Source organism: Lathyrus oleraceus, chromosome 5, assembly GCF_024323335.1.
Source record: "Lathyrus oleraceus cultivar Zhongwan6 chromosome 5, CAAS_Psat_ZW6_1.0, whole genome shotgun sequence".
Classification (NCBI taxonomy): domain Eukaryota; kingdom Viridiplantae; phylum Streptophyta; class Magnoliopsida; order Fabales; family Fabaceae; genus Lathyrus; species Lathyrus oleraceus.
This window is the reverse complement of record NC_066583.1, coordinates 398,577,691-398,594,869: the sequence shown is the minus strand read 5'-3', so window position 1 is coordinate 398,594,869 and position 17,179 is coordinate 398,577,691.

Here is a 17,179-nt window from a genome sequence, read left to right as displayed (position 1 = left end):
TCTTGAAGAGCAAGGCATCAAATAAAGATGGCCACTGTAGCGGAAAATTCATGATCATCAAGCTATTGTTATTTCCAAGGGAAAAGGGAAAAAGTACGAACAAAAGTCGCCACCGCGCTTTTATTATTTCCAAAGGGAAAATTCATGATCAATTAACAAGAGTCGCCACCGCGCTTTTATTATTTCCAAGGGAAAGGGGAAAAAGTACGAACAAAACCCAAATAGTAAGAAGTTTTCAAATAAAAACTAATAAAAATCAGAGATCACAAGTAAGGGGGTTGGTTGCACAGAGGGAAGGTGTTAGCACCCAAAGTGTCCTAGGTACTCCTAGGGAGCCCTTTTTGTATGCATATGTACTTGGTATAAAGTGATGTTTACAAACAAATATTATGGGGGGATGAGAAAAGAATTCATTAATTATATTTTTGTGTTTGACAAGACCTTCGGTCTCGTGCCTACATACCAACATAAAAATGAGGGATCAAAACCTCGTAGTTCGTGCTATAAATTTCAAAAAAATGAGTGTGTTGGTTTTAACAAAATTTAATTTGAAAGGCACAAAGGCCTGAAAATGATTTAAATGGGTTATTTCTTTTTGGCTTTTTGAAGGATTAAGTCAAGTATAGTTAAGTTCATCTACAAGTTTTATTTAAGAAAATAAGTTTGAAAATGCAATGGCATAAGACCAAAGTTTCTACCTTTTGTAAAAAGTGGTCAAAGTTTAGAACAAAAGAGTTCACACAAAGAAGTTTTTGACAATGGAGGGAGAGATTTTGAAATTAAAGAAATGGGGAGAAGATGAAAAGACTATCCTATACACAAAAATTAATAGTTTAAAGTTGAAAAGATCTAACCAAATGGGAGCAATCCAATAGACAAGTATGTCAATAGAAACCCGGAATTTCCTTGGACTTTTAGAATCAAACAACACACAAATACACAATCATATCAATCTTGAAAAGCAAAGGCATTAAATAAAGATGGCCTCATCCAAGCTGATCCACTTCGTGATCTTTTTCACAAATAGCCTATGTTGCAGATGAATTCCACAAGTCATAGGTTCAACATAACAGCTTAACAATGAGCAATGTTGTAGATGAACTGGAGAGATCTTGAATGATGTATCAGATGAATTCAAATTGCAAGCACTTGGTTCTTCAATAAATTGACATTGGCCAAGTCCATTAGCAAAGGAATGTTGCCTAAATTCTAAGTCCAATTGGGGGAGATCAAACCAACAGTCCACTCAAAAGTCTTTTAGGTGTTTTTTTATTAAGTGTATTCATGGTCAAAGACCAAACAATCAAACAAAGTAACACAAGTAGAATAATATCACACAATATGGTCCAAATAGACAAAGGGAAATTTTCATTAACATAAACAATTAGAATGATATGTATAATGGCAAATGATAATAGAATACTAAAAGTAAATTGCATAAAAGTAAAGACTTGAAATTAAAAGTTAATGGTTAGTAAGTTAGTAGTTAGTTTTGTTTTGCTTTTTGATGTCAAGACATTCTTTGGAGAACACTCAACCCAATTGCCACAAGCATGGATCCTGGAACCAAAACATCTTCCAAAGGAAGGAAAGAAGGCCAAGTTTCCATATAATACCATGGAAGGGGGGATACTTACAATCTCACTAACTAGAATGCTTATGCCTTTTGTGTCACAAATTTAGCGCTATGTTAAGCAATCGTAATTGGACTTATGTAGAAGTCACAACTATTTGAGGCGGAGCAATGGACTTTTGGTGTTAATGCATGTTGGAGACATAGTATTATGAACTATGCTCATTAAACATATCACACACAAAAATATGCAAAGGTGTGGCCTAATCTCATTCATATTCATGTTAATCTTTCAATCAACTAGCATTAGGACTTTGAGATGTCATTGGCCAATTGAAATGAATGGATGAAGAAGGGGAATTAGATGAAGAGGGGAGGGGATGAATGAGATCACAAATTTCTCAAAGGATGACTTTTACTAAATTAATATTATTCATTCATTTTGGGAGATGGAATGTACATTCCACCAATCCCCTAAACCCAATAATACTAACTTGACAAAGTCAAATCAACCTTGACCAAGGCCCAACAACAAATGAGAAACTCAATTAAGTCAATCCAAATGGTCAACACAATTAAAATGACATTTATTCAATTAAAAATAGTAAAATAATATATTAAATTTAAATATGTTTTGTCCAAATCCTAAAATCTCATCAAAACACCAAACAAATGGCCATGAGATGTATCATAGGTCAAACAAGGTCAAAGGACCTTGGAGAAAAAAATTCATAATTTTTGGACACTTAAAAATATTTTTTAACAATTAAAAACAAATGAAAAATCAATTAATTCATGAAAAATATTAATAATGATCCAAAAAATAATTTTAATTCAGAATATGAAAGAGAAAAATATTTGATTTTTTTTTATGAAAGTCCCATAGTTTTTGGATCAATATTAATTTTATTATGAATTATTGAAGAAAATGGAATTAAAATGAAAATCAGGAAAAATCAAAAATACGTGGACCATCAGATCTCCCTCATTAATTAAGGTGACAGATCTGATGATCCACAACGCGCGTTCCACCAATGCCTTAGTCAAGTGCGCTGCAAACATGGTAATCACAAAGCACGGCTAAGATTAAAACGTCGAGATTGGATCCCATGGCTCAGACCTAAGACACCTCTTCATCGGAGCCAGAGCTCCAATTGTCTTCTCCGGTGAGCTTCGCTGGACTGGTCAATATGAACCATCACCAAACTTCCAAACAGGGACATGAATTTAAAGAGAAAACATCACTGAGCACGAATATCACCTCCATTTCCTCCAATTCCAAATATATTAAGAGATATGTGGAATTGAAAAATGAGGTTCATGATCTGAGTTGCTTCGATTTGGCCTCAAAGCAAGTCAATCTTCTTGCCTACATTGGTAGGACTTCAGACAACACAAGAATCAATGGAATTGAGCAAGAATCAAGGAGAATCGAAGAGTTTAAAATTTCTGCAAATTACCTTCAATGGAGGTCTGAGCTTGCTAGATCTTGATTTGAATCGTGCTTGGCTTCACTTTAATAGCTTGCAGGAGAGGAATGGAAAGGCTTAGAATCAATGGACTCTTGGAGAATTGAATTCCAAAACAGTGGAGATTCAAGCTCAAATTCAAAGGAATTTATCAGGGTTATCCTTTCAAAGTACAGGGTTTTCAATGGGGATTCAAAGTTGGCGCAAGGTGTGTTTGAATTCTGAGCACAAGGGCCTCAATTTATAGGGAAATCCAAAGATATTTGCACACTCTTTTCACTTTCCAAATTTGGAAAAATGATGCAAGCATGGTGCATGGGGGCGCATAGGCCCATGGAATGATGGTTTGAAAGTCCAAATGAATGATCAGATTCTTTGGAGATGGATTGGATTGCAAGGTATATGTGCATTGTCACTTGAAGATTGATTCATGCCAAATGATATCAGCCTTTTTAAGCCATGCGCAGCATATGCATTTCTCATCCAAAATGCATGAATTTTAGCTCTTTGGAAAGGTGAGATCTAGAGGAACAAGTTTGATGTTGAACACTTTTTCATTTGGAACTTGGAACTTGGAAATATTTGAGGTGGAAGTTTGGAAAAATTTGACATATCAAAATTTTTCTAAGTGTCAAACCATATGTCTCAATATTCCACCTTGCTTAACTTTTTATGGGAGTTTCAAATGAGAAAAGTGTCTTCATCAAAGTTGTATAGGTCAAAATGACCTATAATGTAGCATCATATCACATGTTCAAAGAAGTTGAATTAGCTCCTACTCCAAATATAAAAGTTGAAGTAGACACATTGAATTTGATTGTGCAACTTGTAAATCTTTCATCTCATAAAAATTGAGCAAGTTATGGCCTTGGGAAGTCGACTTTCAAATTAGGGTTTAGACAAAATGACCTATAATGTTTCAACATAGAAAATGATTTTCCAAGCAAAACTAGCTCTAGGTCTTAACATGAAAGTTGTTTATAATGTCATTTAGAGTAAGTTTTCTATTGGAATCATTCCCATATGATGAAAATTGTAGGAGATAGGGTCTAGGAAGACCCAGTTTTGATCAGATGAATTCATCTGGCCAACAACCATCAACCAACTTGCTAATTTCCATTTCTTTTGACTTTCTTGGCTCGTGGTAGATAACATATGAGTAAGATGATGATTTTTTAAGTGTCCCTTGAGGAATTTGATCAATTGGTGAGATAGCTTGTTGGAGAAGTTACTCAAGATACCCAGTAAAACTAGGGGTTCCAAGGCAAATCACCCTCGAACTCTTGAAGCAAACTTGATCAATATAACATGTAGAGAACATTGGGAATCATATATTATATTCATAACCATTCTTGAATCAATTCTTGATTGTGCTCTTTGTTCATGAGGGTCGTAAACCCTAGATGTGATCAATGAATCAATGAGATCATACCCTACCTACAAAAGAGATAGGCAAATACAAAGACCTATTTTTGGTATTTTGGTTAGTAAAATCATAAAATACAAGTGCGATATAATCATAAAGTGCTTGGTGATATCTCCCAAAACAAACCCAATGAAAGAGGGGTAAGGAGGATGCCAAGGTATGATCCCAATGCTAATGCTTATGATGAAGTTTCCATGAGGGATCTTAGGGTCAAAATTGGGGTCTTACAACCACATCCAAGCTGTAACAGATGAATTCCACAAGTCACAGGTTCAAAATAACAGCTTCACAATGATTATGTTGCAGATGAACTCAAAAGGATCTTCAAATATGTATCAAAATAATTTCAAATTGCGAGCACTTGGTTTTTCAATAAGTTGGCATTGGCCAAGTCCATTAGCATAGGAAGGTTTCCTAGATTCTAAGTCCATTTGTCCAAGATCAAGCCAATAGTCCACACAAAAGTCTTTTTAGGGTTTTTGTTGTTATTATGTACATTAGTGGTCAAAGACCATAAAAACAAGCAAAGTATACACAAACAAAATATATCACACAATATGGTCCAAATGGACAAAGTGAAAATTGCATTAACATAAACAATTAGAATGATATGAACAATGGCTAAATGAAATAAAGTGCCAAAAGTAAATTTCATTAAGGTAAAGGCTTGAAATTAAAAGTTAGTAGTTAATAGGTTAGAAGTTAGTATTGTTTTGCTTTTGCTTTTTATTTTAAGACATTCTTTGGAGAACACTCAACCCACTTATCACAAGTATGGATCCTTGAAACGAAACATCTTCCAAAGAATGGAAAGAAGACCAAGTTTCCACACAATACCATGAAAGAGGGGAGACTTACAATCTCACTAACTAGAATGCTTATGCCTTTTATGTCACAAATTTAGGGCTATGTTAATCAATCGTAATTGGACTTATGTAGAAGTCACAACTATTTGAGGTCGGGAAATAAAATTTTGGTGTTAATGCATGTTAGAGACATAGTATAATGGACTATGCTCATGAAACATGTACACAAAAAAGAATATGCAAAAGGTGTGGCCTAATCTCATCCATACTCATGTCAATTTTTCAATCAACTAGCCTTAGGATTATGAGATATCACAGGCCAAATGGAATGAATGAATGAAGAAAGGGAATAATATGAAGTGGGAGAGGAATAGATCAAAACATAAATTGGTGAAAGGAGGACTTTTACCAAATTAATATAATCCATTCATTTTGGGAGATGGAATGTACATTCCATCAATCCCATAAATCCAATGACATTAATTTGACAAAGTCAAATCAACCTTGATCAAGGCCCACCAACAAGAGTTGAACATACACAAGTCATCATAATTGGTCAACAAATTTATTTGGCATTTATTCAAATTAAAATACTAAAATAGTGTATTTAAATTAAATATGGCTTGTCCAATTCCTAAAATCTCATCAAAACACCAAAGAAATGGCCATGAGATCTATCATAGGTTAAACAAGGTCAAAGGACCTTGGAGAAAAAATTTCATAATTTTTGGACATTTAAAAGTATTTTTAAACAATTAAAAACAAATACATAATCAGTTAATTCATGAAAAATAGTAATAATGATCCAAAAAATAATTTTAATTCAGAATATGAAAGAGAAAAATATTTGAATTTTTTTGGTGAAAGTCCCATTTTTTTTGGATCAATATTGAATTTAATATGAATTATTGAAAATAATGCAATAAACATGAAAATGAAAATATCAGAAAAAACGTGGACCACTTGATCTCCCTCATTAATTGAGGTGGCATATCAAGTAGTGGAGAACACGCTATCCACGATGAATATTAGTTAGCGCGCCATATGCATGGTATTAAAAAGGAACGATCTTGATTAAAATAAATCAAGAGGATCATGTGGCTGTGAGACATGCCATCGCATGGTCGAAGCTGTAGCTTCGGTCTTCTTCTCCGGTGGACCTCACCAGACTGGTCCACCTTCAACCATCACCAAAATTAAAAACAAGGACATGATTTCAAAGTAAAAATGGCACTGAGCTCGAATCTGGCCTCAATTCACTCTAACTCCAAATATATTGAGAGATACTTGGAGTTGAAATTTGAGGTACATGAACTGAGTTGCTTCGATTTAGCCTCAAAGCAACTCAATCTTCTTGCCTACATTGGTAGGACTTCAGACAACCAAAGAATCAATAGAATTGAGCAATAATTTGAGAGAATCGAAGAGATTAAATTTTTTGGGAAATACCTTCAATGGAGGTCTGGATTCAACTGATCCTTTTCTAGCTCGTGCTTGATCTCACTCCAAATGCTTGCAGAAGAAGGATTGAGTGCTCAAAAGGCAGTGAATTCCTGGAGATTTGAATTTCAAAATAGTGGAAATTCAAACTCAAATTCAAATGAATTTCTCAGGTTTATCCTTTGCAATGTGAGGGTTAGAGATGTGGGATCAAAGCTGGTGCGAATGTGTCTGAATTGTTGAGCATATGAGGCTCTATTTATAGTTGAATCCATTGCTTTTTGCATACTTGAATTCACTTTCCAAATTTGGTCATTGATGATGCATGGGTGCATGGGTGCACATAGTCCCATAAAATCATTGCCTTAACTCCAAAAATGAGTGTGAGATGATCTGAATTCAACTTGGATTGCAAGGCAAGTGTACATTTTGATTTGAAGTTTGATCCTTGCCAAGTGATGACACCATGTTCATGCCATGCGCAACCTATGCATTCCTTGTCAAAAATAAATGAATTTGAGCTTTTTGGAAAGGTGATATCAAGAGGAATAACTTTAATGTTCAACACTTTTCCAGTTGGAGTTTGTAAGTTGAAGAAATTGGAGGTGGAAGTTTGAAAATTTTTTACATATCAAAATTTTTCTATGTGTTAAGCCATATGTTTCAATATTCCATATTGCTTAACTTTTTATATGAGCTTCAAATGAGAAAAGTGTCTTCACCAATTGCATGTTATTTCAATTGGAAATGATAGAGTTATGCATTTTTAAAGTTTGGAAAAATCACTTGATCAATGGTATAGGTCAAAAGTGACCTATAATGTAACCTCATATCACATGCTCAAAAAAGTTGAATTAGCTCTCACTCCAAACATAAAAGTTTAAGTAGAAACATTGAATTTGATTGTGCAACTTGGAAATCTTTCATCTCATAAAAATTAAGCAAGTTATGGCCTTGGGAAGTTGACTTTCAAATTAGGGTTTATACAAAATGACCTATAATGTTTCAACATAGAAAATGATTTTCCAAGAAAAACTAGATCTAGGTATCAACATGAAAGTTGTTTGGAATGTCATATAGAGTAAGTTTCTGTTGGAATAATTTTCACATGGTGAAAATTGTAGGAGATATGGTCTAGGGAGACCCAGTTTTGATCAGATGAATTCATCTGGCCAACCACCATCAACCAACTTGCTAACTTCCAATTCTCTTGACTTTTTAGGCTCATGGTAGATCATATATGCATAAGATGATAAATTTTGAAGTCTCCCTTGAGAAATTTGATCGATTGGTGAGATAGCTTGTTGGAGAAGTTACTCAAGATACCTAGTCAAACTAGGGTTTCCATTGCCAATCACGCTCAAACTCTTGAAGAAAACTTGATCAATATAACATGTAGAGAACATTGGGATTCATATATGATGCTAATAACCATTATTGAATTAATTCTTAGTTGTGCTCTTTGTTCATGAGGGTCTCAACCCCTAGATGTGAACTTGATGAATCAATGAGATCATGCCATTCCTACAAAAGAGATAGGCAAATGCAAAGACATATTTTTTGTATTTTGGTTTAGGAAATGATAAAATACAAGTATGATATAATTATAAAGTGCTTGGTGATCTCTCCCAAAACAAACACAATGAAAGAGGGGGGTAAGGAGGATGCCAAGGTATGATCCCAATGCTAATGCTTATGATGGAATTGCATGAGGGATCTTAGGGTCAAAATTGGGGTCTTACAGCTGCCCCTATTTAAGGACATTCTAGCTGAGGAGGCGAAGGTTAAAATCTTCATGTCGACTCAGTAGAATGGGCTTAAATAACAACGTATAGAAACAAACTTTGGTCCCTAAGAGACCTCATGATGCAAATGATACAAATGCAAAAGTAAATTCTTTGTGGGGAAATATTGCCACAAAGGAAAAGAAATCAGAGAGAGACCGAAAGTCCGCAGGAGTAAAATGCATTTCGTAAGGAAAACTCACTGGGAAGATCGAGACTCTGGGGGATAAAAAGGAGTTATGTGTAGGTCAGGCTACAACTTAAAAATTGTTGGGGGACTCGAGGACATCCATACAAACATGGAAAGACTCAGCCGGGGAAACAACAATATCTACAGGAGACATGAGTAAGTCAGGATAAAACTGAGGTACTCGAATCATGTAGGGGAAAAACGATTTCACTAAGGAAATACGCGCTCAACACAAATGGGGAAGACAAACTTCAACACAGGAGGAACAAATCAAGGATGACTCATTGAGGATTCTAGGAGAGGAAATTCATTACCGGTTACTGGGTAAGAATAGCCTTGTTGGGAAGAATGTTGAAAAGATAGGATTTACAACTACCAGTTACTGGGCAGAAGACCAAGGGCGAGAGTATCTGTCATCGGTTAGGATGAACATATCAAGGATAAACTCGACAAGGAAGAAAATCCGTCACCGGTTAAGATGAACATATCAAGGATAGACTTTCCTGGAAATGCCAAGGAGGATACCCGTCATCGGTTAGGATGAACATATCAAGGATATACCAATTGAACAAAAAGGGTAAGAATTACATCTATCGAAAGCTGGATAGAAAACCGTCGGAGAGAAAATCCGTCACCGGTTAGGATGAACATATCAAGGATAGACTCTGCGAAGGGATAAAGTAGGATTTACAACTACCGGTTACTGGGTAGAAAACCAATCAAAGAGAAGACCTGTCATCGGTTAGGATGATCATATCAAGGATCGACTTTGATGAGGAGCATAAATAGGGATTATATCTATCAGTTACTGGATAAAATACCATAGAAGAGAAAATTCGTCACCGGTTAGGATGAACAAATCAAGGGTAAACTCCGCACAGGGGAAATGTAGGATTTACAACTACCGGTTACTGGGTAGAAAACCACAAGGAGAAGAAAACCCGTCATCGGTTAAGATGAATATATCAAGGATTAACTCTCTGGGGAAAAAAATAGGGATTACAACTACCTTTTTACTGGGTAGAATACCAAAAATGGGAATATCCGTCACTGGTTAAAGAGAACATATCAAGGATAGACTCATGCAGGGGAAAGAAAGATATCCATCACCGGTTAGGATGAACATATCAAGGATACACTTCCTAGGGAATAGATCCACTGGGGACCCTACTGAGGAGAAACATAAGGGTACTTTTGTCGGGTATTGGGCAAGAAGTAACAAATTGCCAACTAAGAAGAATATTACCAGTTACTGGGTAATAGACTCTTAGGGGACCAAAGTATCTATCTAGGTAAGAGCTAGAAAGAAAACGGTCAATCAAGACTCAACCCAATGAGGACATAACTCAAAGGGATTAATTCCATCCATAAAATCCACTGGAGAGGAAACTGAAATAACAACCATCCACGAGGAAACAAACTCAGTGGGGAAACGGAGAAAGGTTAAAGTCTTTCTGCTTAAGGGGCTGACACTCTATAATTGAAGGAGGACAGACACCAGATTTGGCATGGGGATAAAATACCGCCATAACAGAGAATAAGAATTTGAAATTATATGAATGTATATGTATATGTATATATGATGATTATGCTGACAAAATGATCACAAAGGATACAAAGGTGTCGCAAAGAATTTGAACCACCGGTACAATCTTCGATCAATCCACAAAATATGGAGACAACTGCTGGAAAACAGAGAGATCGACATCCCAAAGGTTCAAACCTAACTGGGGAAGGAGGAAATCTGTTGAGGACAGAACATCCAATCTGTGGGGAATTTTAGGTTAACACCATAAAAATGGGAGACAACCCTACAGAAAAAAGAACACAAAAAGATGCTCAGAACCCAAGAGGAAACTCTGACTGGGAGCAAGTTGAATGGCGATTGGTGGGGAAACCATAGCGATCTACTAGGGAAGATCAACCATCTCTGAGGATCAACCCTGCTGAGGAAATACGAACTTCGTTGGGGAAGGCATAAATTTTGTCGGGGAAAACAACACGTCGCAGGGTATCTGAATCAACCAAATCAACTAGGGACAAGGAAAGAAATTCCACTGGGGATCAAATACTCAGCCAAGGAACTGAATCAACATAAGCATCTAGGGATACCTGAAGGGTTAACTGCTTGGGGAACCTCTGATGTTTCGGACTTAAGGGCTTGCTATCCATTGAAATGTTGTTGATATTCCTTTTACTTACTTTGAAAAATTCTTGCTTTTATATATTTAAGAAAAAAAACTTGATTTTGATTTAAAAATTTAATTTCAAAATGATCATAATAAAATTTAAAACTATTGGCTGAAGTAAATAAGAGTGGAAACAATTTGGATAAAAGCTCAACTTTATTTAATGGAATGGTAGTCTGTAAATGACAAGACTCCATGGATTTTTACAAAGTTGAAAATGGTAATTTACATGGAAAAGGGTTACATTGAATGCAAATGATCCTTAATCCTTCTACCATCTCTTGATACCTGCTGTGCTCTTGACCGATGCTGGGGATGAACTGATGTCAACCCTTGTACTCAAACAAGCCTTCAAAATCACTGAAGATCAGCAGAATGCAGTTACTTGCCATAATCCCTAATTTTTGCATAAGTTTCCCCAAGGTGGGGTACTTAACTTATCGGGAAACTCTTTCTGTTTTATGTCTCTAATTTTCGCCAAGATCACCCTTTCGGATTTTCAATCCACCAAGACGCTCACTTTTTCCTAAGCCGCCCTTTCGGGTTTTCAACTTAGCGAGTTGTTCTTTTATTTTTTAGGCGAAATATTTCTTGATTGCATCTGCGTTCACAGGATGAGTGAACTCTTCACCATCCATAGTTGTAAGAATCAATGCGCCGCCTGAAAAGGCTCTCTTAACAACATACATGCCTTCATAATTAGGATTCCATTTTCCTTTGGAATTTGGCTTGAACGATAAAATCTTCTTGAGCACAAGGTCACCTTCTCTGAACACTCGAGGTCTGACCTTCTTATCAAAGGCTTTCTTCATTCTCTGCTGATATAACTGACCATGACACATGGCAGTTAACCTCTTCTCTTCAATTAAGTTCAGCTGATCAAACATGGTCTGACACCATTCAACTTCAGTCAACTTGGCTTCCATGAGGACACTTAATGAAGGAATCTCAACCCCTACGGGGAGCACTCCTTCCATACCATAAACAAGAGAGAAAAGGGTTGCCCTGTTGAATTGAAGATGGATGTACGATACCCACGCAAAGCAAAAGGGAGAATCTCATGGCAATCCTTATATGTGACAACCATCATCTGGATAATCTTCTTAATGTTCTTATTCGCAGCTTCAACAACCCCATTCATCTTGGGTCTGTAGGGAGAAGAATTATGATGTGCAATCTTGAAGTCTTTACAAAGAGCTTCCACCATATTGTTATTCAAGTTCGATCCATTATCAGTAATGATCTTACTTGGCACACCATAACGGTATATGATCTGATTCTTGATAAACCTTACAACAACTTGCTTGGTTACATTTGCATACGATGCCGCTTCAACCCATTTTTTGAAGTAGTCAATTGCCACTAAAATGAAATGATGTCCATTCGAATCTTTGGGCTCAATCATCCCAATCATAAATTTGCAACAATTAAATTCCATTGTCAGCCAATAGTAACCTGTTCACAACATCTTTTTCGCCATTCGTTGTCCATTGGAATGAGTACCAAAGGAACCTTCATGCACTTCAGTCATCAACAAGTCTGCTTCGTGTCTATCCACGCATCAACATGTCGAAGTTTCTCTTGTACAATATATCACCAATTAAGTAAAAATTTCCGGCTAATCTTCTCAAAGTCTTCTTATCTTTCAAAGATGCCCCAGGCGGGTGAATCTGACTTTGGAGGAAACATTTGATGTCGTAATACCATAGCTTCTCGTCTTTAATCTCTTCAACAACAAACACATGAGATGGCCTATCAAGAAGCATTACAGATAAATTGGGAACTTCGTTCCAATACTTCACTATAATCATTGACGCCAACGTTGCAAGAGCATCTTCGATTCGGTTCTCATCTCGAGGGATATGATGAAATTCAACCTTTGTAAAGAAAGTTGAAATCCTCCTCGCATAATCTCTATATGGTACTAAACCGGGTTGATTTGTCTCCCGTTCACCTTTGATTTGATTCACAACCAAAGCGGAATCTCCGAAGACATCTAAATACTTGATTCTGAGATTCATGGCCTCTTCAAGCCCCATAATGCAAGCTTCATATTCTCCCATGTTGTTTGTACACTTGAAAGTTAATCTATATGTAAATGGTAGATGCGTACCTTGAGGAGTAATAATCACTGCCCCAATGCCATTTCCATATTGATTAAAAACTCCATTGAATACCATGCCCCAACGGGAACCAGGTTCTTCCACTTCTTCAAGCAATGGTTCATCACAATCTTTCAGTTTCAAATACAAAATATCTTCATCGGGAAAATCATACTGCACTGACTGATAATCTTCAATTGGTTGGTGAGCCAAATGGTCAGGCAAGATACTACCCTTGATCGCTTTCTGAGATCGGTATTCGATACCATACTCTAACAACAACATCTGCCAACGGGCAATCCTCCCAATTAAAGCAGGCTTCTCAAATATATACTTGATTGGATCCATTTTGGATATCAACCAAGTGGTATGATTCAACATATACTGACGTAGATGCTTAGCAGCCCAAGCCAATGCGCAACAAGTCTTTTCAAGCATAAAATACCGAGTCTCACAGTCGGTGAACTTCTTACTGAGGTAGTAAATTGCAAATTCTTTCTTTCCAGTCTCATCTTGCTGACCAAGAACACAACCCATACTATCTTCGAGTATATTCAAATACATGATCAACGGTCTTCGTTCAACAGGTGGAGACAAAATCGAAGGTTCAAGCAAATATTCCTTGATACTGCCAAAAGCTTTCTGGCAATCTTCGGTGCAATCACAAGACTGATCTTTCCGAAGAAGCTTGAATATAGGCGCACATGTGGCAGTCATGTGGGAAATGAATCTGGAAATATAATTTAAGCTGCCGAGAGAACCTCTGACTTGCTTCTCAGTTTTGGACGCATGCATCTCTTGTATTGCTTTGACCTTGGCAGGATCAACTTCAATACCCTTCTCGCTGACAATAAAGCCCAACAACTTACCAGAACGAACACCAAAAGTACACTTATTAGGATTCAAGCGGAGTTTATACTTCCTCAAATGCTGGAATAGCTTCAACAAATGCTCAATATGTTCCTCTTCATCAATTGATTTAGAAATCATGTCATCAACATAAACTTCAATCTCTTTATGCATCATATCATGAAAAAGAGTAGTCATTGCTCTCTGGTAAGTCGCATCAGCATTCTTTAGACCGAAAGGCATCACTCTATAACAGAATTTTCCCCAGGGTGTGATGAATGTGGTCTTCTCTATATCCTCGGGTGTCATCTTGATCTGATTATATCCAGAAAATACATCCATCAACGAAAAGATTTTGACTTTAGCAGTATTGTCTACCAACATATCAATGTGTGGCAGAGGGAAATCATCTTTCGGACTGGCTTTATTCAAATCTCGATAGTCAACACACATGCGTACTTTTCCATCTTTCTTCGGCACATGCACAATATTAGCCACCCATTGCGGATACTTAGCGGTCACAAGGAAACCGACATCAATCTACTTCTACACTTCTTCTTCGATCTTCACAGTCATATCAGGATGCGTTCTTCTCAACATATGCTTGACTGGCGGGCATTCTTGCTTCAACGGAAATCTATGCTCCACAATCTCTGAATCCAAACCAGGCATGTCTTGATAAGACCAAGCAAACACATCTGAATACTCTCGAAGAAAATCAATCAACCCCTTCTTGACATCTGGACACAGTCGAGACCCAATCTTGACTTCCTTCACATCATCTTCGGAACCCAAGTTGACTAGATCAATTTGCTCTTCAAACGGCTGAATAATATTTTCATCTTGCTCAAGAAGATGAGACAATTCATCACTCACTTCTACATCACTTTCCTCCTCGGCGTCGAACACAGGGAATTCAAAATTTGGAGAAGGAGAAGGATCATTGTATTCAATGGGGTTAGGAACCAACCTGCATAATGATTTGATATTTTGATTTTAGAGAAGTGAATTTGTGACTAAATATTATGCAGATGGACAATTATATTGTTTATTTATGTTTTTTGTGATTACCATTTTCAGAAATAAGTAAAAAGTAAAAACAAACATCAAAGATGTGGATGAATAGAATTAATTTTATTAATGATCAATTTAAAATGCCCAAACAATGTTCACTTCTCCCTTAGGCATAGGAGAAGGATTTTTAAAATATAAAAGAAATTACTTAGATCAATGCAAAATAACAGGAATATCAACAGCAGTCCAGTTGTTGCATGTCTTTCAATGCGTTACAAAGTTGGTGTAGTCTTCCTCTTCGCTATCCTCTAGCACAACAGCTAAGTGTTGTTCATTTCCATGAATTAACCCTCTGCTACGGAAGCTGAGTTGCATATCTTCAGATCTTGCAATTGATGAACCTTTCTGGAACCCCAAACCGGTTCTGCCATTGTTGTCGGAGACCTCTACCATGCGCCCCCACTGATCGACAGTACCATCTTCAACAATCTTTTGAGCATCTTTCAACGCGGACATAGGTGCCCAAACTCTCTTTTCAGCAGCAATAGATAAGGCTTGGAGCAGAGTTCCAACTTCATCCTCAGCTTCAACATACGAGAAAGATGACAAATGGCTAACCAACATCGCCTTCTCTCCTCCAACAATCACAAGCTTTCCATTCTTGATAAATTTCAATTTCTGGTGCAAGGTGGAGGTAACAACTCCTGCCTCATGAATCCATGACCTTCCCAATAAACAGTTGTAGGCCGGGTGGATATCCATTACTTGAAAAGTAATCTGAAAATCACTCGGACCTATCTTGACTGGAAGGTCCACTTCACCAATTACTGTCTTGCGCGAACCATCAAAGGATTTGACGATTACACCGCTATACCTCATATGCGCTCCTTGGTAAGATAGCTTTGAAAAGGTTGACTTCGGAAGCACATTGAGTGACGAACCGGTGTCAACAAGCACATTTGACAAAGCATCTTCCTTACAGGTCATTTAAATATGCAAAGCCAGATTATGATTTCTTCCCTCCTCAGGGAGTTCTTCGTCGCAGAAGCTCAGATTATTACATGAAGTGATGTTAGCCACAATGTGATCAAACTGATCCACAGTAACATCATGCTCTACGTATGCTTGCTCAAGAACTCTCTGTAGTGCTTCTCTATGCGCTTCGGAATTCGAAAGCAGAGACAACACTGAGACTTTTGAGGGGTCTGGAGAAGCTACTCAACCACGTTAAACTCACTCCTCTTGATTAGTCGGAGTACCTCATCATCATCATTGGCTTTCAATTTGCTGGATTCACCATACTTATCTTTTGAATAACCAACCGGATCTACATTAGGCACCTCCATCTTCTTACCAACAATTGTTTCCTCTTTGTTTTCTGGGAACACCGACCCAAACACTCGACCATTGCGTGTCACCTTCGTTACATCAACAATGCTCACTACTGAACTAGTCATAGGTAACGTGACCTCTTGACCATCCTTTATCATTATAGCATTGTACTGGTATGGTACAGCCTTATCAGATGAATACGGGACTGGGCCCGCTAACCGTATTACCAATGACGATACTGATCTTTGACTGACATTATTATTGTTGCTACTGTCATATTGAATTACCAACCGCTCTTGTTGTTTGAAAACAGGCACTATGACATTGACATCGTCATCTACATGACGAGATTGAACAATTTGGATCATGCCTTCATCCATCAGATCTTGGATGTCCCTTTTCACTACAACACACCCTCATGGGTTCACACTACAAACAACACAACCATCATGGTCATGTTCACAGTCACTCACCATAAAGATATCCTTGTGCATCTGCACCAAGGATCTTCAGATAAACTGAACGTCATAAACCTTGAATTCTCCAGGACAACCGTCCAACATATTCTTGAAGAGTTCCCATGAGCGGGAAAAGGGTTTGCTTTCACATTTGGCGCGCGGTCCTCAAAGGACACCATACCAGTCTTCATAAGCTTTTGAACCTCATACTTCAATGGATAGCATTTTTTAATATCGTGTCCAGGTGCTCCTTGATGAAAAGCACAATGGAGCTCAGGTTTATACCACCAAGGAAGTGGCTATGGGATCTGCGATGGGTTCCTCGGTTGAATTAAGTTCTTGAGAACTAGCGAGGGATACAGCTCTGCATATGACATAGGGATTTGGTCAAAAGAGACCTTCTTCCTCTCAAAGTTCTGCTGTTGATGATTGTTGTTGGTATTGTTGTTGTAAGTGTTCGTTCTTTGCTGCGGTTGTTGTTGTTGACGTTGATGTTGATATTGATGTTGTTGTTGAATTGGTGTTGCTTGTTGATTAGAAAATATCG